Here is a 23886-nt window from a genome sequence, read left to right on the forward strand (position 1 = left end):
GTGCTACAAAGTCAGAGACACACTCTGGATAAAGAGGCCCAGAGACATGTAAACTATCCACTTAGACAACCAAAAAGAATTGGATGTCACCCCAGGCGGTTACATCAGTAACAGGCATGGATTTCAATGTGCCTCACTGGGTATTAAGTATCACTGTTGAGAAGATAAACAAGGTTTGTCACTGAACTGAGAGAGCACATCTACAAATGAATGAAGGGAAATGATGCCCTGGAATAGCTATAATTTTTCATGAACAGGATGTTTTATTTTAGTGAAACCTGAAGTCTGAGAGTCAACAATTATTTTATTTTGTTCGTCTGTTCTTTTTCCTTGTTAAACTTAATTCTTGTCAATACTTTCCAAATACAAGGTTAAAATAGGAGCTGGAGGGTTAGTAAGTTACCAGCATAATATAACAGGCAGAAACTTACAATAAAACAGACAGATGACTCATGGACATAATATAATAGGTAGGTGACTCATTGGCAGTTCTTCAGAATTTAAGAAATATAAAGACTTTCAGCTGATCGAAATGCTGGGCTTTCAGCACATGAAATGCTAGGCAGGGGTAGGCAATATTTTTTGGCTGAAAAACCCACAATGCCTACCTTGGAAGGTGCCGTAGTGCCGGCATGCCAGAAAAACAAAATGAGGGCAGGGGTACATGGCAGGATGCCCTGTTCATACCCCTGCTCCCCAGGCCTGCTGCCCCTTGCCCCCCAGCCCAGGCTCCGTGGCTATCAGCAGCTACCCAGAACCTGGACCAGCTTCAGCCGGGAGGCTGCAAACAGCTGCTGCCTCCCTGCCCCAGCCCTGGGCTCTGGGTGGGAGGCAGCAGATACCGGTGATGCTCCCCACTGTGCTGCCCTCACACACACTGCACTCCTGGCCCTGCTACCCTCCCCTGGGCCCTCCTGAGCGCAGTGTGTGCAACCCAGAATGGCAGCGCATAGAGGGACTGCACAGGGAAGCTGTGTATGGCTGCAAGCTTTGCACTGCCCAGGTCACACTTCCCCAGTGTCCATGGGAGCATCGTGGGAAGTACACAGGGTTGAGCACCTCACTGCTGCCCCCGCCTGCAACCTAAGCGTGGCCAGGGCAGTGGGGAGCTCAGAGCGACAGGCAGCTTTCTGCACCCCCCACTGTGCCCTGCTGCACCAGGTTTTACACATTGCTTGGTAGAGGCGGTGGCAAGGGCAGCACAGTGGGGAGCATCGCTGGTATCTGCTGTCTTTCCAGAGCCCAGGGCTGGATCTGGGGCTGGGAGACAGCTGGGGCAGGGGCAGGGGCAGGGGCAGGGGCCAGGGGTGGGAGGCAGCAGCTGTTTGTAGCTTCCCAGCTGCAGCCGGCCTAGGTTCTGGGTAGCTGCTGATAGCCACGGAGCCCAGGCTGCTTGCAGCAAGGCTTCCATCCTCCCAGCCAGCTGCTGGGAGCAGCACAGGCTCCATGGCTATTAGCAGCTACCACAAACCTGGGCCATCTGCGGTTGGGAGGATGTCTCCACGCCCTGGCCCCGGCCTCTGGGAAGACAGCAGTTGCTGGCACTGCACCCGTTGGGGCTGAGGCCGTGGGCAGTGTGTGGCTGAGGCCAGTGCCCACTAGCAGCAAGGGAATGGGGCTGTGGGGCCAGGGCCACCCAGCAGCATGGGGCTGGGGTTGGAGCCTGGCCATGTGCAGCATGAGGCTGCAGCTGGAGCTGGGGCCAGGGCCCACTGGCAGCACAGGGCTGGGCCCCGCAGCAGCACAGGGCTGGGGCTGCCAGAAGCAGTACCGGGCTGAGGCTGGAGCCATGCAGGACTGGAGCCTGTGGTGGTGGTGGTGCTGGCTGGTGCTGGGTCCGTGCAGGGCCGGGGCTTGCCAGCAACACATGGCCAGGGCCTTCAACAGCACCGGGATGGGGCTTGGTCCCGCACAGGTCCATGGCCCTGGGCCCGTGTGGGTCCAGGCCCCATCCTGATGCTGCCAACAGCCCCGACCTGGCAGTGACATTGTGCTGGGGCCTGTGGTGCTGGTGACCGCTGGGGCCAGGCCTGCTGGCAGCTGGCACCACTGCCGTGGCTGGGGCCTGGGCCCAGCCCAGCCTCAGCTGCCTGCCGGGGCTGTCTGTAGCACCAGGGCCTGCACAGGCCCTGGCCCCATCCTGACACTGCAAATGGCCCGGGCCTGGCAGCAGCACAGGACCGGGGCTGGCGGTGAGGGCTGAGTGGGCCCGGTGGGTGCAGTGGTGCTGGCCAGGCTGGCCGAGGCCATCTGTAGCGCCGGGATGCGGCCAGGGCCCATGCAGACCCACAGCCCCGGCCCCATCCCAACACTGCTGACAGCTCTGACCTGGTGCTGGCACTGGGTCGGGGCCCACAGCAGCAATGGTGCCGGCTGGGGCCGGCCTGCTGGCAGCACATGCCCCGGTCTGGGGATAGGGCCCACAGCAGTGGTGGTACTGGCTGGGGCCTGCCAGCCAGCAGCGCAGGTTTGGGACCAGGGCCATCGGGGTGGGGCCGGCCCCTGGCCCGGGGCCGGTCTAGGGTTGGGGCCAGGGGCTCTTACCTAGCTGGGGTTGGTGTTCTGGGGCTGGGGTCCAGCGGTGCCAAGTCTAACGCAGGGGTCAGCAGCAGCACAAGGCTGTTCCCGGGCAGCCATGCGCTGCTCAATCTGGGCACACCTCTTCCTGCCCCTTGGGGCAGCAAGCAGCCCACGTGCCAATAAAAACCATGCCGCGTGCCATGTTCGGCACGTGTGCCATAGGTTGCCAACCCCTGTGCTATGCTTATAGCATGGAGGTGCAAAACAAGGCTTTATTAAGAATTATTAAGAGCTTTATTAAGAATGCTCCCTCTGAAAGATGAATGGTTTATGATTAGCCCTTCTTCTAATCTGACAGTTTCTGATGGTCATGTTCTGGGAAGAAGTTCAGTTAAGGCATAATTAACTCCAAGTGCATATGGGGAACAATGAATGTAGGGCATGGTGACTTTGTTACAAGGACTGCAAGAGAGTATCACTGCAAAGCACAGCATGCCTTTTCCTCATGTGCTCTAGCCTGAAACAGGTGTAATGTAGCTGCCTGAGGGGGGTGTTGGAAGTGTGTCAATTCATTCTCAATCTCAGGCACATATGTTGGTGGGTGTCCAGCACTGCGCTAAATCAGCAACATAATGCTTATTTCGAGGTGTAGCGCTTGTAGGGCACATGTGCCTTGCTCATTGCAGCAGTCCCTAACACAATCCTTTGACTGTGTAGACATGATCCTAGATCCTGGCAGAGGGATCTTGAAGTAGCTGAAGAGGTGTTCCTAGTGGTAGTCCCTCCTGCCTTATTTAGACAGTTCTTTTCATAGCTACTGAAGAAAGCTCATAAGCAAGACCAATAGCAATACATAAGCACAACGTACAGTGCAGCCTGACCTGTTTAGAGTGAACAGAGATGTGATTCAGTAGAATAAAAGCCAATGCCCTGTACTGTCCTAACTGCCAATTCAAATGGAAGCGGCCCTCTCGTTGTCACAAATTTCTTTAATGAATAAAGTGGCTTCACTAAGAGCCTGACCCACTCCTCAGAGAGGTCAGTAGGAGTTTCTCATTGACTTCAGTAGATAGGAAATCAAGCACCTAGCAGAGCAAGCTGTAATCTGAACCACAAATAGCAATCACGAGGGCTCAGTTCCTTGTAAAAATGAAAAGTTGGAAGAAAAGAAACAATATAAGTGGTTAGTGATTTGGGGTTTCAGAGCAATCTGAAATTGTTAGCTAGCTAATTCTCTTCAGGAACCCAGGAGATAGATTAGTGGGGACAAATCTTTTCAGCAGACATTCCACAAATTACTCCTGTACCCTTCCAAAAGGCCACTCTAATATTCTTCCCCTGCTGCTTTGCTTTCTGCTTCCTTGCCTGTGTTACCTGCCGGATCTGCTGCTCTGCCTTCTGCTCCCTATCCTATCTGTCGCTATGCTGCCTGTTCCCTCCCTGACCTGCCATGTGGTGCACACAGAAGCTGCAAATGCCACTTTTGGCATCTGTACTGTAGGTTGGCTGCCGCTGAGACAGAGAATGGATGTGCTTCTGTTTTTATGTATTGGGAAGCTTAGGCACAGAGAGCTGAACTGATTGGCTGAGGCTATAAGGAAACCAATGCTAGACCTTGGATAAGGAATGAATGGGTCCTAGTCCTGTGCTCAGACATTTAGGGGTTGTCTCCAGCACTGTCCCAGTGTCAAACCTGGGACTGCTGCTGAGATGCATGCTCCACCCATTTGCTCCTACTCTCTGTTCATCAAATGCTGGAAGTGAGGGTGTATAATCACTTTAGAACAACCCGGAGCATGCACCGAAGACCACTGCCAAGACATAGAGCCTGACAGCAGCTCAGGGTACAGGCTCAGGGCCTATCTAAAGCATCATTTCTGTGACCTGTGGCACTCACTGAGTGGGCATGACTTGGATGTTTTTCAGTGGTGGACCTGGGTTTTGGCATAGTGTACACAAGCCCTTATGCTTGCATTCAGGGACCTCTATGTTGCCTTGGTTCCTTGCTGCTAGGGTCTTTTTATCTGTCAGATGCATCTTGTAAATGAGCCACGTACCTGACTGCCGATGACCTGGGCTTGCTTAAGGCCTTGCTGAATACAAGCGAAGGGGCTGAGCCTCGACGATGGGCAAGATGCTTGAACTGTGGAAAATAAGATCAAGTTGCTTATTAGTATCCATTTTCCCCCTGGACAACATTGTCATCTACCAGATGTGATGGGCTGGCTGGCAGTGATTTAGCCCAGGGTTTTGAAAGGGTAAAAGATGATTGGAGGACTTGGGATTTCCTTTCCTCACCAATCAGGCCCTAGATACTCACCCTCCATGTCCCCTGATTGGCCCTTGGATCACCTGGAGGGGGATAAAAGGGGCAGTGCAGCTGGCTCAGGGGAGACTAGTGAGGACCACAAGGAAGGAGCTTCAAAGAGCTGGCAAGACCTGGGTCAGCGGGGCAGGAGCAGTTGCCCCAGAAGCACCTGAAGGAGTGGGACCTGCAGGCAGCAGTGGGACCCTCAGCAGCACAGCGTGCGGCCGGCAGGAGAGGCTCCCGGCTGGGCTCCAGGACCCCCTATGAGAGGCTGCAGCCAGCAGGAGAGGCTCCCCAGCTCCAGCAAGGATCTGAGCAGCGACCTGAGGGGTTCCCAGCTCTGCTTCCAGCTCCTCCAGTCAGAGGCCAGGCAGCTTGACATGTGGCTGGGGTCCTGGAAGGCCAAGATTCCTAGCCAGTTGACACAATGCCTGTGTGGTAGTGTTTCTGTCTACCATGTGGGAGATCTGAGTTTAAGTCTCAGTTGGGGTGAGTTGAGAAATCCTTGTTGCAGTGGAAAGGGGTCATTGGGTTTTTCCAGGTACCTAGGCCCTATATTCCTTGCTATTTGACATTTTGTATTTTATGCCTTTTATATTTCACCAACCAGTATTATTTGTTCTGCTGTTTGTGTTTTATATTTTGTTAACCCTGTCTTTTGTCAACTGGAAGAATGTCTATGATTGTGTCTAACCTTTGTTGAATCCTGCCTCCTTGGGGTGTTGTAGTGTCCCCTATACCCCCTGGTTTATACTGATTATGTTCCCAGTACTGTTTTCTCATTAAAAGGCATATGGTTAAGTCCCCATTGGTGGTCTGGCTCTGCTCTATAGGGGGAGAAGAGTCCCTACACCTCCCACAGTGCTTGTGCACCTGCTTTGATCCCTTCAATTGGAGTGGGGGTTTCTTCTTGGAGTATCACCCGGGTTACACAAGCCTACAATGGAGGACAGAGACCTGACTGTTCACATACAGCATGCATTGGAAGAAAATATTATGACAAAATTAAATGATTACTGCTTATGGTCCTAAGTCTTAAATGTTCCTGAATCTTAATATTCAAATCTGCCCATTCATGGAAGGGTAAAGTCATGCCATCTTCTAAATGGAATAATTCTTACCAGGGCGGTTCAAGAATTTTGAAAAGGGGAGTGCAGATGTTGAAGTGCATCATTATGTATAAAACAACACTGATCTTTCTCTAGTTAAAAATAAACAAGAAACTTTACCAGGCTGTCAAATTGACATGAAGCCTTGGGCTGTCTCTGGACCGTAGAGTGCCTTGTTGCCTGGATCTGGACAGTATGTAGCCTCCCGGCTGGATCTGGACCAGGCAGTGAGGCAAGAATGGCAGCAGCAGCGTAAAGATTAACACAGCTGTCACTCACCCCCCTGCCACTGTCACACATGCCCATTGGGATTCCATGCCCTGACTTTCAGTAGCAGGCTGGGCCCTACTTGCTCTGTCCACAAACGTCTGGTCCCTCTATCAGCCTTGCAGGCCAGGTAAAACAGCTTGGTAGGCCTAGTCCAAAAGTATTCAGCAAGCACTCTTTTGATTTCTGCTGTGCCAGCTTCACAGTATTCAAAAAGGGTCAAATTCAGCTCTGTTGTAAATGTATGCAATTCAGCTAACTACCAGCACTGGAAATGGCTCAAAAACATTAGTGGAAGAGCCACAGAAGGAGGTGTATTCGCGCCCATCCCCACTTGAAGAACATGCCTGGCAGCAACATAAGCAATCTGTTAGACTGGAAAGTGCAGAAGAAAAGTGACTGAGAGCCTCTTAGCGGTAGATGCCTAGCATTACAGGGTATTCCACAGCAAAGGGCCTTGGGCAGATTTATTAACCTATTTAGGCTTCTAAAGATGAAGATAGGCACCTAGCAAGATTTTCAAAGAAGAGATTAATGTGAATTATGAGCCCAGACACTGACATGTCCACACTATATCACAGATACAGCTGCAATATATTGTAAAGATTCATGAGCTCACTTTTCCGTGTAGACACTTGAAAGATCCAGCAGGCACCTACCTGCATCCTTCAGTGCTTAAGTACCTTTAAAAATCTGGGCTTCTGTGGTTTGTCAGGGACAAAACACACTGAATGTGTGACCTGAATGCTAGTTTGTGCTATGGAGCACTTTTATTTAAGGAATGTTGTACATGGCAGAGGTTTTTACAAGGCACTCTGCAGCTCTTGCAGGTGCTTAAATGCTGACATGAGGCTCGTAAAGGTAGAAGATGATGTCTGATGTGAACAGTCTTTGATGTCAACATAGGAATAGCAGGCGACAAAATGAGATCCTGCCAAGGTCAACAGAAAGGTGGGTGGTGGGGGGGAAATGACAGGATATGGGATGGTTGTGCTTGCTTCGCTATGGCTTTGGTGCTGCTTACTTTTTAAGTGATGTCACTGCAGAGTACTGATTTTGGGTGGGGCTACTTGTGGGAAGCAAAGTTTACTGCAGGTGGAAAAATAATGCTTTGACTATACGTAGAGAGAGCCAAACTGTCTGCTTCTGCCCTGGATTGCTGGGAAGTACACACAGAGATATCCTCTCCCCCAAGTGCACTTGTGTAGACAGTTTAAATTTTCCATAAGCACATTAAGTAGTGCTCTGAACCCCAAGGCCCAGGGGGGTAGAGTAACTGGTCAGAGGCTAGGATGCTATACAGTGAGCACAAGGAACAGCAGGCTGGCATCCTTCCAGTGCCCATAGACACTACCTATGAGCATTGCTTCTTGTAGTTGGAAGTCAGTGGGAGGTATCGCTGATGGGATTTGGAAATCAAAAGGTTTCTTTCTTTTGCCTGCTCCAGAACCAACACTTAGGGGGAAAACCTCCCCAGTTTTGAAAGTATTTGTGCTAGTCCTGCCAAAATGTTTCTGAAAGACTGCAAATGACTTAGCCTTTGAAAGATGCATGATTTATTTGACTAGTGGTTCTCAACCTTTTTAGATTCAAGGCACTTGTAACAGAGAGCCAGGGGCTCCTGTTACTTTAAGGAGAAAGCGGCAGGCCAAGCTTGCTGTGTGGGGCCAGAAGCTGAGCAAAAGCTAGCTGCTACAAGGTAAGCAGGCCAGAAGCAATAGGGACAGCAGCTACCCCTGGGGAGTGAATATCCATGAGCTAGCTGCCCATGAGTAAGCAGCTGAGGGGTAGACATCTAGGCAGTCCAGAAGAAGGAGCTGGAACCAGCTGGGCTAAGCTGCAGCAAAGAAGAGCAGGCTGGCTACTGAGCCAAAACAAAAACCCGCTTGTGTGTGAGCCACCTGATAGGAAGCTGCCTGACAGGAAGGGGTGGGGCTTTGGAGGTATATAAAGCCAGTGCCTGAAACAGCAGGTAGTCTGGCCCTGGGAGCTGTAGGAAGAGGGGCTTTTGAGTGTGATGGATGTAGGAGCTGGACTGACTAGCATCAAAGCTGTCCTAAACAGCTGCAAGGAAAGAGCTGAAGGGGACTTATAGCTTGCAGGGGAGTACTGGCTCAGCATCAGCAGGATGTTTGTTGTAGACCCATTGCATTCATGGTTATGTTCTAATTAAGGTAAATGAAGGACCAGATTGTGGCTATGGGGGAGGTGTGGAGGCCATGGAAGGGAATGTGGTGGGGTACTCACTGTCAGGAAGCATAGCCTGGGGTAAGGGATTCAGAGATCAGCAAGTTAGTGCATTGAAAGCAGCCTAGCCCAGGGTTAGGGACCCAGGGGGCTGAGGTCTGGGAGTGAGCTAAAGCAGCCCAGCCTGGGCTCTCTGCAGGTGGGGGCTGAGCAGTAGGGGCAAGGGAGAGGTCAGGCAGGGAGAGCCTGACCTTGCACATAACTGCTTTATCTCCTTACATCTGCTTATCCCTTCCCACATCCTGTGGCTCCTCAGGGTACCCTGGCAGCCTGGTTGAGAAGTGTTGCATTCAAGTTTTGTTGTCAGAATATGCACTTTCAACCAGGTCTAATTATTTTGCTGTGTAAAGTTAATGATGTAAAACACTAATACATTGGTTCTCAATGTTTTTGGACTTGAGCAACACTTTGCTGGACTCCAAGCACCCCTTCCTAACTTTCAGGGTCTCATCTTGGTAGCTATTTGCTTCTGGTTCTCATAATTCATATGAACAGTGTCAGAAGCTGGTGGGAGCTCTTGTGGTTCAGGTGGCTGGAATTGCACTTTGACAGCTTTAACTGAAGCACTGGAGAAGGAACAGCTCTAAACTACTGCCAAGAACTGGTTTGTTTCCCATCCCTGAACCATAATGAAGTTAATTGTTCTTTATTAATGCCTCTTGTTTCACAGCCCCCTTGAATGGCTTGTTTCAGGTACATAGAGCCAAGGACTAATAGACAGATATTCCAAGTTATAGCTTGGGATCACACCAAAACCTGTGACCTGAAGTCCTGCACATTCTGGGAAATGTCAGGGTTGGATCTGAGCTGTGCTGTTTGGAACTGTCTCTACTGGTTCAGTCACAGGCCCATGCAGGGAAGTGAATTGGGTACAAAGAATACCATCTGACTCCTACGTGACCTACGTGCAGCACCAGACCCCATGGGTAGCCCTGGGACCAGAATTTGAGAAAAGCAGCCAGCATCAGGCTGTTCTTCCTTTCACATGGGTGGGCAGGGCACAGGCAGGCATGCGTAAGTAGGGAGGAAGCAGAACCATGGATCAGCCTCTCTCCCCTGCCAATAAGATGTCTGCTGTGGGAGGAGTGCTAAGCCAAGTGAAAAGTGATGCTGCTTACATTCTCAAGGAACACAATTCTGCTTACAGTCTGGCCCCTGCCCTCCTGTGAGACAGCACAGCTGTCACCTGCCCCTTTTCTGAGCTGCATGCAGGGAGCAACACCATTTCTACACTGGATACTTTCCTCTCCCCTTTTCATCCTTGTGATCTGGTTTCATTCCTTCCTGCTGCTCCCGGATGATTTTACAGCGTTGGGTCTGTCAGTGACATGCAGAGCACTTGCTGTGATGCGTGACTTCCCTCAACTCTTGCTGCTTTTACGGGGAGCAGAGGATGCATGGTACAATACCGAACAAGGTTCTCTTCCCTTCCTTACTTGACCTGTATCTAAGAAGAGAGGTCACGGACTAAAGGCACAGCTAGAAGTCACATTTGTCATGTGATCTACCCCCTGAAAACACTCCACAGCTGTGCTGTGACACATGTACAGCTGCAGTGCACTTTTAAAGTGGCCAGTTGTGTGACAAATTAACCCTCATCAGATGACGGTGCTCCACTTTGGAGTGTCTTAGGGAACTTCTGTTCCCTAGAGTTAATCTGTTGGGCTATCAGTGCTGTCTGCAGTAAGGAAAGGGGAGTAAGCTGCAAGTGGGGGTTTGCCTGGCCTGAGCTAGAAGGTGGATGGATTGGAGCGCCCCCACAGCCTCTGGCCCCATCCTTCTTCCCCCTCCCTTCCTGCAGACAGCACCAATGCTGGGGGAGAGGAGTAGCTCTTCTGCTGTAAGCAGGCTCTATGGGCAGGCTTGATTTCCACCTCCCCCACCCCAGCCTAACATGTGAATGTCTGCTGGGTTGCAAGGGGGGGGTAGCGGCGCTCTAACTCATGGTGCTTTATGCAAAGTGCTGTGGGTTAGAGCAGGGGCCTGCACATCTGCCAGCACCCTAAGAAGCTCTGAAAGAGATTGTGAAATGTGATGCTATTCAAAGGGACCTCCTTTCAAGGAGGACTGGAGTGGATTCTCTCTTCAGTGGAAGCACTCCTTGCTTACAGGGAAAGTGTTAAATATGGCTCCTGCTGTGTCCGGTGGGGCATGTAGTTAGCTCATCACTCCTGACACATACTTAGTCACAAAGGAATAGGAGACAACAACAGTACTCACTTTCCCGCACTAGCACAAAAGAGCTAGTCTAGTGTAAAGAACTTAATATTCTTGTTTTGCTCGAGGTATAGATTTTTTCTTAATTACCCCAGCTGGGTGCTCATTAACAGCTTCTGAAGGAGCATTCTGACTGCTGGCCAAGACACAAGAATAAATTTGTCTTGCTTACCCCTTTACTTGGCCTGGGGCCTCTTTTCCTAGTGAGGAAAATAAATCCGATATGAAAAAGGTCAGGGATCTAATGTAATGATTAAGCAAAAGAGGATTAAGTTTAGGAAGAGTGTGGTCCTGGGATAGATGGAGAATTAAACCAATATATGGAAAATATTTCAAATAAAAGTAGATAGGGTTTGGAACCAGCTATTCTGTGTGGAAATCATTAAAAAACACTAAACTAAAACCTTGTGAAACTAGTTTATAAAAAATCCCCACTGCTGCCATGTGGACCATGTGGAGTCCTGTTGGGCTCTGGTGCCCTTCCTAGCATTATGTAGAGCAGTCTTGCTCTGAACTGTTTAGAACCGATTTCATTTCTGCTGGGTCTAACAAACTGCATATAGTCTCAATATGGCTAATGCAGAAGCAGTTGAAGGGGTATTGGCAATAGAAAGAATTGGTGGAAAAACTGTCAGGTCAGCAAAGCCCCAATAGACCTGAGGTGTATGAGAAAGTGTTAAATTTACCTCCAACCTTACAAATGTGCCAATTTAGCATATGTTAAGGGGAAAATTTTCTCTTCAGGCCTAGTTCTTCTGAGTACAAAGGAAGTAAGATGGCAGACAGTCGCAGCAGTGGAAAGATCTGTAACACCTTCCAGCTTGCTGGACCTTTACTGATCAGCTTTATCAATGATACCCTCTACTCCTCAACTTATCTTGCCTTTTTATTTCTTGTAAAATGCTTACAGTAATTTTGTTATAACTTTATGAAAAAAATATTAATTTTTTTCATCCCTAAGGTTGTGCTCAAGCTACAGAATTGGGCTCTGGACAGAATTAAGCCTGGAGTGTTGTAGGGCTTGACCCATGGAGATGGCTCAGGATTGATGTACAAAGGTAAACTGACAGCACAGAAGTTGAATATTTTAGCAGCAATCTCACCTTTCTCCTTTAAACAATGCGGCTTGTAGGTAATTTACATCAAAGTCCCTTCGTACTGCACACTGGAAGCTAACTTGTTAGTGGCTGCTAAGGTCTGGGAGCAAAACAGGCAGTCATACCAGTACCACACCCCTGGCTTGATTACAGGCTAAGTAGTTGATGGACTTCTGAGAAGCTGCTATTGTTACTAGTTTTGAAGTTGTCTGTCAAGAAAATATCTAGCTTAGCATTAGTCCTTTAAGACGGACAATGTACAACCAACTTTATTGCTTTTCAGCTAGTATTCAACACTGTTTAGGGATTAATATTCGTAATAGTACTTTAAATTTATCTGGCTGGCTGGGGCCATTTTTCAAAAGCATAAAAACATTTTACAAGTATTATACAGTGAGTTAGTATTGCCACCTACAGGTTGGGTTGCCTGACATTTCCCATTATAAGACCCACTTTCAGTAATTTATAGCTTAGGCAAACTTTAACTGTTTGAGGTGAAATTTTTTTGTCAGGCTGAAGGTCCCTACCTAAGGCTGACTATATCTGGAAACTTTTAGCAAAACTGATTCAGCCACTTCCAAGAATATTATTAAAGAAATGAGATTTTGGCTGTGATTAAAAAAACATTGCATACACTTATTATGAAACTCTAGGGTACCCATGGCCTGCTGCAAGGCCTTCAAATTAAGCATGGGGAGGGTTTCAAGGATGCGTGTTTTTTGCTGTTCCTGTGAAAAATCTGCAGCAAAATTATAAGCCTGTGGAAAATCTCAGTTCTTCTGTGCCTAGTTAGAGACTTGTTAGTGTTTGACTCCATCTGTGCTAAACTTGCTATCATCCAGAAGTGCAGGGGCTAAGCAAGGCTTTCACGTGGAGGAAACTTTAAGAGACCAGATATTCAGAGGGTAGGTGCCTCAGCACTTTCTGAAAATCATACCCCTTTAAGGTGTTTCAAATTGGCCATACATTTTTTTAAATGTTGGGCTTGTGTGTGCTGTTTTTCCCCCCAGTTTCCAAAATTGCCCAGAAAAGGTACCAGCCTAGACCTGTAATCTGTTAGGATTCCTTTTGGTATCATGTTTGTGGCACAAATGCCACCATCTGTGTCTCTCTTCAGCAAACTGTCCCTGTCAGCTTGGGATACTGGGGTTGAATTCCTAAGGGGGGGGGAGGGGATTTTCCTCTCTGCCTACCTGACAAAAGCTTGGTGCCTAGGGTGTGGTCCCTCTGGTCACCTGAGTGGGGAGAGGGAAAAGGGAAAAGCCCCTGCTCATGTGCCCAGTTAAACAGTGATGCTTTTTAAATTGGTTGGCTAGTTGCCAACACTGCTGGCTTCTATTGGACTGGGCTTCTGAGGTCAGAAAGGCTACATAAGGCCTGGTCCAAGAAGGAGAGAAGCCATTTTTCCAGCATGACACAAGCATCAGGACACAGGGAGAGAGTCTGATCCATCTGAAACTCTCTCTCTCTGGAAATCTCCGACCCAGATCTCTACCATCTTCTGAATGATACTTGTAAGTGTTTCTAGAGAGCTAGTCAGCTCACAGTGATGCATTTGCGTATCAAACAGCTACATCAGCCAGATTGTTTTGCTCAATGGTAATCCCTTGATAGTGCTCTACCTCTTACCCTATTCTACCTCATCCTGTCAGGAGCAATAAAGTTCCCCTTTGTGACTGGTGTAGGAGACTTATTGAGGGGTGGGTTTAGTTATGCCTAGGAGGCCCCTTGGGTCTGCAGACTAAGGGAGACTATTTTTGGCCCCCGACTTGGGGAGGACCCCAAGTTCTTGTATTGGGTCGAGTATCCATAGGACTATTAGGCCTGTGTTTCCCCAAGGACACAGGACCTAGACAGTCCCTTCTTGGGATGGTGGCATTACACGTTACCTCTGGACTCTGTGGTGGGGCTCGGAAGCGGGTCTGCCAGGGCTTAGGCGCCCCTGGAGTCTGGAAGGTGGACGGGCCTAGTGAGGTGGGAGGCTCAACACAGGAGTTCTCCCTACTGGCGTGACAGTGACAGTGACAGTGACAGTGACAGTGACAAAAACACAACAAAATGAATACTTTAGATAACCTGTCAAAAATATTTACCTGAGGTGAGGTGGCAGATAGAAATTTGCAGTACAGCATTAATTTCATAGATTTCATAGACATTAGGGCTGGAAGGGACCTCGGGAGATCATCGAGTCCAGCCCCCTGCCCAAAGGGCAGGAAGTCAGCTGGGGTCATAGGATCCCAGCAAGATAAGCATCCAATTTACTCTTGAAGGTGTTCAATGTAGGTGCTTGAACCACCTCCGCTGGCAGACTGTTCCAGACCTTGGGGGCTCGGACAGTAAAGAAATTCTTCCTTATGTCCAGCCTGAAACGGTCTTGCAGGAGTTTGTGACCGTTCGACCTCGTCATCCCTTGGGGCGCTCTGGTGAACAGATGTTCCCCCAGATCCTGGTGGTCACCCCTGATAAACTTATAGGTGGCCATCAGATCACCCCTGAGCCTGCGCTTTTCCAGACTAAAGAGTCCCATGGCTCTCAGCCTGTCATCGTAAGATCTGTTTTCCTGACCTCTGATCATGCGCGTGGCTCTCCTCTGGAGTCTCTCAAGCTTCTCCACATCCTTTTTGAATTGTGGAGCCCAAAACTGGATGCAGTACTCCAGCTGCGGCCTCACCAAGGCCGAGTACAAGGGGAGAATGACGTCCCGGGATTTGCTCGAGAAGCATCTATGGATGCACGCCAGCATTTTGGTCGCTTTACTAGCCGCAGCATCGCATTGGAGGCTCATGTTCATATTGTGGTCAATGATGACCCCCAAGTCTTTTTCTTCTGTAGTGCTAACCAACGTAGCACTGCCGAGCCTATAAGGGTGCTGCAGGTATTTCCTCCCAAGGTGTAGAACCTTGCATTTTTCGGTGTTAAACACCATGAGGTTCTCATCTGCCCATTTGCTGAGCTTGTCCAGGTCAGCCTGGATCACCCGCCTATCTTCTGGCGTGGATGCTTTGCCCCAAAGTTTGGTGTCATTGGCGAACTTGGCCAGTCCACTCCTGACTCCAATGTCCACATCGTTAATGAAGATGTTGAACAGTATGGGTCCCAGGACAGAGCCTTGAGGGACCCCACTGGTCACAGGGCACCACGATGAGTGACTGCCATCGATCACAACCCTCTGGGTCCGACCACGAAGCCAATTTCCCAGCCAGCGGATCGTGGTGGAGCCAAAGCCACAACTGGGCAGTTTGGCCAAGAGGTGATCATGGGATACCAGATCAAAAGCTTTTTTGAAGTCAAGATATATGACATCAATCTCTTCTCCCTTGTCCAGGTGATAGGTCACCTGGTCATAGAAGGAAATGAGATTGGTCAAACAAGACCTACCCGCAACAAACCCATGCTGGCTGTCCCTTAGAATGTTAGCCTGGGCCAGTCCCTCAAGGATGGCCTCCTTAATAAACTTTTCTAAGATCTTCCCCAGGGTAGAAGTCAGGCTACTCTTGAAGATCGGCACCACATTGGCCTTCTTCCAGTCTTCGGGCACTACACCAGAGTGCCAGGAGTTTTCAAAGATCCGTGCCAGGGGCTGGGCTATGACGCTCGCCAGCTCCTTGAGTACCCTGGGGTGCAGGTTGTCAGGGCCAGCTGACTTGAAGGTATCCAGCTTCTCAAGGTGTTCCTTCATGAGGTCAGCATTGATGGAGGGTAGGGGATCCCCATCACCCAGATTTCCCTGTCCCATAGCAGGCATGGGCATCCTGTGTGACTGATGAAAGACTGACGCAAAGTACCTATTTAATAGGTTGGCTTTTTCCTGGGCGTCAGTTGTCAGTTGCCCCATCTGGTTTAGCAGGGGTCCAACATTGCCCTTGCTTTTCCTCCGGCTCCCCACATATCTGAAAAAGGACTTTTTGTTGTCCTTGATGCCTGAAGCTAGTTGGAGTTCAGTTGCAGCCTTGGCTTTCCTGGTTTGCTCCCTGCAGGACCGGACCAGCGTGGAGTAATCCTCCTTGGAGGTGAATCCTGTCCTCCATCCTTTGTAGGCTTTCCTTTTTAGCCACAGTAGGTCCGCTAGGTCTCTGGAGAGCCAGGGGGGCTGCTGTGCCTTCTTGCTGCCTTTCCTCCGTGTTGGAATAGATTTAGCTTGTGCATTGAGGATCGCTTCCTTGAGAAGCAACCACTCTTCTTGAACTCCCAACTCCCTGGGGTCATGGTCCCTGAGGGCCTGACGGACTAGCCTCTTGAGCTTGTCAAAGTCAGCTTTTCTGAAGTCAAGGACTTCTATGTTGCTGACTGACTTGCCAGCTTTATGGCAGATGGTGAAGGTGATCAGCTCGTGGTCGCTGTCACCCAACTTCCCATCAATCACTAGGTCGCTGATTAGGTCATCCCCCGTAGCCAGTACCAGGTCAAGCAGCGCTTTGCCTCTCGTTGGCCCATAGACTTCTTGAGTCAGGTAGAGGTCATCCACGCACGAGAGAAAGCTTTGCGCCTGCTCAGATTTAGCTGAGTGATCTTCCCACGAGATGTCCGGGTAATTGAAGTCACCCATGACAACCAAGGTCCTGGAGCAAGTGGCCTCAGTCAGTTCCCGGGCGAACTCCTGGTCAAGCTCGGGACTTTGAGTAGGAGGTCTGTAGTAGACTCCCACCGTTGTGTCCCCTGTGCCGAATTCCCCACGAATTTTTACCCAGAGGGTCTCTAGCTGTCCATGCTGGTCGCCAACATCAGCTTGCAGGGACATGTAGCTTTCCTTCACATAGAGAGCTACACCCCCGCCCCTGTTGTCAACACGATCCCTCCTGTACAGGGTATAGCCCTCTATCCCCGTGGTCCAGTCATGGGTGGAGTCCCACCAGGTCTCCGTTATCCCAATGACATCATATTTCTTTGCACTGAGCAGGAGGACGAGCTCATCCTGCTTGTTGCCCAGGCTCCTGGCATTAGTGTACAGGCAGGCAAGTGTGCCCTTGGGGGCTCTTGCCTTGCCCACAGATTGTGCCAGGGCTGGGGAAGGGGTGGGCTCCCTTAAGTGCCCCTTTAAGTGCCTTGGTCCGCTGGCTTTGCAAGGGCCGTTCAGCGGACCAGCAGGGGCAGTAGTCCCCCCATCCCCCAGTGGGCTTAGTTTAAAGCCCGGTGGAGCAGGTCAGCCAGCCTGGCTGAGAAGAGCCTCCTCCCCAGGGGATAGAGGTGGAGGCCATCTCTTCCCAGCAGCTCGCTGCCTCTCTCTCCAAAGAGCGGGCTGTGGTCATGGAAGCCAAAGCCTTCCCGATAACACCAGCGCCGCAGTCTTTGGTTCACCGCATGGATCCTCCTCTCCCTCCTCAGCCCATAGCCCGAGACTGGGAGGATCAACGAAAACACCACCTGAGCTCCCAGACCCCTAAGCCCCGCTCCCAACTCCATGTAGCGCCTCATGACCTGGCTGGGGGTGCTCCGAGCCGTGTCATTAAAGAGAGGTCCTTTCACTGCTAGCTGTATAACTGTGTTTGATGATCAACAAAGTAAGTTTATATGGAAACAAAACTCCAAAAGGCGAGGTGGTACACAGGGAATTGTAAAAATGAAGCAAACTGAAGAATTTAAGGGCAAAGTTATACGGTACACTTAAACCATAGTAAATCTGTAGAAACTTGTGTTAAAGTTAGAATGTGCTGTGAGCAGCTGCATATTAAGGGTTAATACCATTTCTTGCCTACACAGATCTGACTTGCCACTAGAGGGTTGGTGAGTAGGGGTGTGACCAAGAACCACAACATGTGGGCTCTATCCCTGTACTGGGAGGACAGCGGATTGGGTAGGCTGGTTGCAGTGGTGGGAACATGGAGTAATTCCCCTGCTGGCACTGGCAGGGCCCCACTGTCTCTTAAGCAGTACTATCCTCTGGGCAGTAGAGTTCAGGAAGGTGGAAATTCATCCACAGAGCAGAGGTGTGTGTGTATCTGTGTGAGGAGTTACTGAGCAGTGTATCCCGGGATGCAGGAGCACTGCAAATTGTTTGTTTTATCTCTGTGGAACAGACTGAAGTTACCTTAATATAAGCTGGGTAGCATGGTCCAGAGTTAATCCTCGCTTGAAGTGGGGTAACTTTGAGATTTTCAGAGGGAACTTAGCATGAGTTAATGAGCTTTAACACAGGGACACTCATGTTTTAAGTCCCTTGGTATGGTGTAGATATAATGTACTAGCCAATTGCTGGTCAAAAATGATGGGGGGCTGGAGGAAGCCCTATGCCTGCCAATGGGCTGCAGCCATTCTGAAACTGCTACTCTAGCACCTGCAATGGGCAGGTAGATGAAGAGTGTCACAAAGGGGCTGGGAAATTGTTTGAGCCTTGAGTTTACCTGCTCATTAAATTATCCAGACCAGATGGGCCAGTGGAAATAATTTCTTCTTCAGAAAAGGCCATCGCCCCATAGTGTAGGGAGCCACCTACAAGTTCATTAGGGGGAAACAGCAAGGGATTGGAGATGCTCTGTTCACCAGGGCACCTCTTGGGGTAACAAAGAACAATGGTCACAAACTGACAAAGAGCAGATTTAGGTTAGATATCAGGAAAAACTTCCTCATGGCAAGGGTGGCCAAAATTTGGAATGGGCTTCCAAGAGGTAGGGGTGCTCCCCTCCCTTGGGGGTCTTCAAGAGAAGGCTGGATAAGCATCTGGCTGGGGTCATCTGACCCCAGCACTCTTTCCTGCCCAGGCAGGGGGTTGGACACTATGATCTGTTGAGGTCCCTTCTGACCCTAGCATCTATGAATCTATGAACAGGGAAAGAATTTTGCCTGTCTGAGTTGCACTGGCTTGCTGGACTCCTCCAGCAGTGGTGCAATTAAATGCTGTTTCTTAAACAAGACAAACAGTGTTCTTTGGCTAAACCCGGTATCTTTTATTAGACCAACTAAAATAGTTGGAAAAATTCTTCTTTGCGAGCTTTTGGGTACAAACACCTGTTGTCAGGCTGAGGAAGTGTCTCTTCTTTAAACAAGGGTGTTCTGAGAGAGATTCCAGGTCTATCACTGATTATGACTGATTGTCAGAATGAGCTGTGCCTTCTACTGCAGGATAGGACAAAGAGAACCTGTTTGAAGATTTTTGGAATCTTCTTCCAATTTATACTGCATGGATGATCTTCTGTGCTTTTCCCTGCCTAGTTTTACTGCAGCTGATGAAGGCTGGGAAGAAGGAGGGAAAGGCAGCATGAGGGAAAGGAAACTATACCTGGAAAATAATGGCACAAGAAATGCCATCTAACTGCATGCATTAGGTGAAGCAGAAACATCACATGGTAACAAAGTGAAGATTACTAGGGTTTAACTCCAGCTTTCACTTATGAAGTCTTCTTTTTATGAATAGCATGTACCTCCTACCCATATCAGACTTGTTGTTTATCCTCTGTTTAAACTATTGGGAAGCAAAAAGTGATACTATGAAATCCAGTGAGATGTTTCTCTCTGAAGCTGTCAAAATTGTCTCCCATTTTTGAAGTGAGTGCCATGCAGTGGAGAGTCAAAAGTCAGGTTTAGTCACCTGTGCACCCTGCTATTGTAGACAAGATCTACAGGGTTTGGTGTTTTGTTGCAGTTAAACATTAAGCACTCTAATGCTGTTGCTATTTAAAGGCTGACAGTGTATTTAATGCTGTACAAACACTGAGGAAATTGCAGCACAGCTAGGTTAAATTAATGATCATGTGAACCTCTGAAATGTTTTTGTACTGTGTAAGCTAAGATTAACAGCATTGTACTGATACAAACAAAACAAAAAATGTCAAGAGTTAGCCCTTGCTGCCTCCTAAGTTCAGATTCAATGAAGAGTTCCTGCTATAAATGTTTCCTTTACAGTTGACTCTTCAGTTGTGCTCAGGCCATTACTGAGCATTGCTGAGGCAGGAGGGGGGCGGGATATGGCTTCTCTACTAGAAACCAGCCTATTTTCACTCCAGAGTGTAGTGCAGTTGAAGTCTATGGCCAGCATCAAGCAGCAGGTCAGATCATGGGCAAATCTAAGATTTTGAGAAGAGTGGTATAGATGGCATGGCACATCATCACATATAACACGACACTTGTTTTCTCCAATTAAAGACAAACTAGATGTTTTACTAATATGGCAGGAGGCTAGCACTATATAATTCAGTTTAAAATCAAAAGAAAAAACACATATAATTATTGGAATGTACTCTAGCCAATGAGTACATATATACAGTTTAAAAAAGCACAACATACTGGGCAAGAAGTCACAGGATATTGTATTATTAGTGCTTTAGTTTGTTACAGCTAAAGGTACATCAGTTATTCAGATTCATCAAACAAAATCTGTCATTCTTGAGTGTCTTGACAATGCTTCCAATACTTTCCTGTCAATCATTTATAAACCTGAGTTAATGTACCACTCCTGAGTTAAGCTTTTAGCTAAAGCTAAAACTGTCTGCAGGGCTGTGAAATAGAAGAGAGACATTATCAGGAAGAGCTAACAGATAGCAACATTGCAGAAAGGATAGTTTGAATAACAAAAAATTAAACTCATTAAAAAGGAGAGAGGATTGTTAACACCGATGGAGTGAAGAGAGATTAACAGGAAGCAGGGAGATAACAGAAGTTAATGGGCACTCTTGGTACTAAATGACTAGAAATGCTACTGCCCCTTCCAGGCAGTTAGTTTTAAAGTTTGGGTGGAGCAGGAATCAAAGGGGTGTACAACTGCACCACTGTGCCTTCCCCTTTCCCACTCCCCCCAGATCCAGCCCTGGGTCAGATGTTGTTCTGTGACATTTTGTTTTGGTTACTTAATGAGAACTTAAGCTAAGTTGAAGAAGAGAAGGGAAGGGGAGTGAGGGGAACAGAATAGGGAAGTATTAGGTAAAGAGGGGCAGGAGCAGAGTGAAGTTGAGGGCATCTTTGAGGGAGTGGGGATTGAAGAAGAGCCGCTCAGCCCAAGGTAGGGAAAGCCCAGTCTGAATTGTCCAGAATTCACTCAAGGTCAGTGATGTCTTAGCAGATTTTGTTGGCTAGAGTCTGGCTGGTTCCTCTCTTTGAAATGGCATAATGACCTCAGCATGCTGCATGTTTTGTGGCCTTCATAAGTGCTTACAGGAAGGAGTGGCCCTGGCTGGGCCCTATTTTATCCCTTTAGCAATGAAACAGTCCCTGCTTTGACTGATTTCTGAAAGAAACTGGGCTCTGTTGACCACCTTCCAGCAAATCTTATATTATTTACCATGGATGTCATGTCTCTGTACCCCAACATGCCCCCATGAGGATAGATTACAAACCATAAGGAACACTTTCCCTCATGAGAAAACTGCTTTTGTTTCTGTTACTCTCCCACTCTGTCCTCACATACAACTGATTCAGATCTGGGTATTCCCTCTACCCACAAACAAAAGGGACTACCATGGGCACAATGGGCATTTTGACACATGTGAATGCCACAGCGCTGGGCGCTTTGCTGGGTTGCTTGCAGTTGTACAAGTGCCAAAATGTATGTCAGCACTGAGAAAATGGCGGTGGCACACTTTTGAACTAAAACACATTGGAGGTGTTTTAGTTCAAAAGCACATTGCTGCCATTTTCTGTGTGCTGGTGCACAGTTCGTCACTTGTACAACTGCACATGGACAGTGCAGTTCGCATCAGCTCACTTGTGGAGCAGACTCAATTCATCTGCTCCAAAGCAGTGGATCTCCGGTGCATTGCAGGACAGAAAGGAATATGTATAAATTACTAATATGCCAACATTTTTATGACAGACCTTAAAGTCAGTTCCCTCTGAATTTGCCTTCTCATTCTTCTGGTGTACCTCAACTCGGTTACAACCATATCTCCAACCATATTTCCTCTGATTCCACTGACTGGGATGAACACCTTTCAGATCTGGAACAGGGATTCCTACAATTGCAACGCAATCCTAAGACCATAGCCATTCAGATCAACAAAGCCAGATTTGGACCTTGCTTTCACCTGCTGCAGTACCAGCCCTGGGACAAGGACAACAGAATCCCTCTGCTTGAATATGTTAGACATATCATTTAATGACCTCCAACCCCACCTGGGAAAGGATGGCCATCTCAAGGTAGCCATGGAGGACAAACCTCTCCTGGCTTACACCTTTCAAGGTTGCGGATGGTTTGTATTTCAACCAACAGACTACCTAATTCTCATTTTCACTGAGGAACCATGTGCAATGAGGCCAGACAGAACCCTGGAACTAGCTGGTCACAATCAGAAGACTGGGGAAATTCATCCCTTGAATAGGCGCCACGTGCAATAAGCCCAGGGCAATTCTCTGGTTCCAGTTGGGCTGACGTAATCAGGGGAGCCAATCCCCTGAGGCCACAGGTAGCAAGCCCCACCATCATCAACCCTTAACAGCCAGGCCCAGTTGGCAGTATCAAAGGCCAAGGCCAAGGCCAAGGGCTCTTGCTTCTGACTTTCTGTGTACTTCCTTGCTGTTTCTCTGGTTTTGATTCCTGGTTTTGATTCTGGGAGGACCCTTGGCACCCCTTGATTCTGGTCTTCTGCTCTTGAATCTGGTTAGATATCCATCTATGACTTTTGGTTTCTGATCCTGGTTAACTCTGGGGTTACCCTGTCTCTAGCTTCAGCTTTTGACTTCAGTCTGTCTTAATTTCAGCCATGGCTCCTGGTTCCAGTTCTGGCACCAGACCCATCTTTACCCTCAGCTCCTAGGAAATCAAGCTAGACTGCACCTATGTTTCAGGTGCCTAACTATTAAGCCAGACCACCCACACTCTGGTCCTTAACACCAGGCCTTGCAATGGACCCAGATGCCTTCTGTGCCCCCACATCATTTCAGACCATATCACTGCTAGCTTGAATAACAAGGAGTACAACATCCAAGGTTCGTTCACCTGAAACTCTGCCAATGTATCACTCGCTTACAGTGCTCCTCTTTTGTCTACATTGGATAGACAGGACAAATTTTACATGCAAGAATGAATGAACACTGATCTGACATCAGCTTCAGAAAGACACAAAAGCCTGTGGCAGGGCACTTCGACCTCCCCGAATGTTCCATCGCTGACCTCAGGATTGCTGTTTTCAGGCAGCAAAATTTTAAAAACCAGTTTGAATGGGAAGTTGTGGAACAAGAAATAATTCACAGACTGGATTGTGTTAAATCTGGTTTAAGCAGGGACTATGGATTATTATCCCATTACCTGGGTTAGCTTTTGTGACCCCTTTGCTCCTATGGGTTTGTCATTTGTTTGTCTCTCCCAACACTGTCCCCCTTTCTCTCCTTCCTCCCTTACAATCTTTTGTATTCCAGTCACTCAGGCTGCTTTATACACTGCTCTGTACTGTCCTTTCACAGCATCTGATGAAGTGAACGCAAGTTCACAAAAGCTTATGCTCTCTCTCTATTATTTAGTCTATAAAGTGCATATTTGCCCTGCCTTCTACATGACTTAAAGTCTCAGGAGTAATAAATTACTGCAGGAGTTTGTCTTGTATTGGGATTGCTCATTCCCACATACTTTCCTCCTGTTCTCTTTCACAGTGCCATGAATGCAGGGCACTTGGGTCCAGATTCTTGTTTGCTGTAAATTGATCCAGCTCCAGTGAAGTCAACGGACTCTCCTGCTCATAGGAATGAACAAGACTGGAATGGTAACAAATTCTACTTGTCTCTTACAAATGTAATATCATACCGACTGTTATCTTCTCCTGAACATTTGTAGAGGATCTAATGTCATTTTAGGTCTCAATGCTGGAAAGAAATAAATATAAATAAAATGAAGGGCTTAATTGGCTACTGTGTTCTTCTAGTTTCACACTGCTATAACACCACTGAAACCATAGGCTTGTTCACTGTCTGCACAGATAACGTCTATACTGATACACCTAAGCTGGTGCATTTTTACTTCAGATCTTTCCTGGGATAATTTTACCCTGGATTTTAGGGTTAAATCAGTGCAACAATTACAACCATGCATTTGTGTCATCTGTCAGCTTTTTGTTTACAGCAGAGAAACTCATTCTACCAATGTAAATGGGTTGTCTATTGCAGTGAATCTAAATCAGGGTGCCAGAGCACCCTGGGGTGCCTTGAGATCCTTTCAGGGGTACTGCAGGATGTCAAACAACAGTAATGTTGTTAGGTGGGCAAA

The sequence above is a fragment of the Crocodylus siamensis genome, chromosome 1 (genome assembly GCF_052110815.1).
Source record: "Crocodylus siamensis isolate JL-2025a chromosome 1, ASM5211081v1, whole genome shotgun sequence".
In the NCBI taxonomy this organism is placed as follows: Eukaryota; Metazoa; Chordata; order Crocodylia; family Crocodylidae; genus Crocodylus; species Crocodylus siamensis.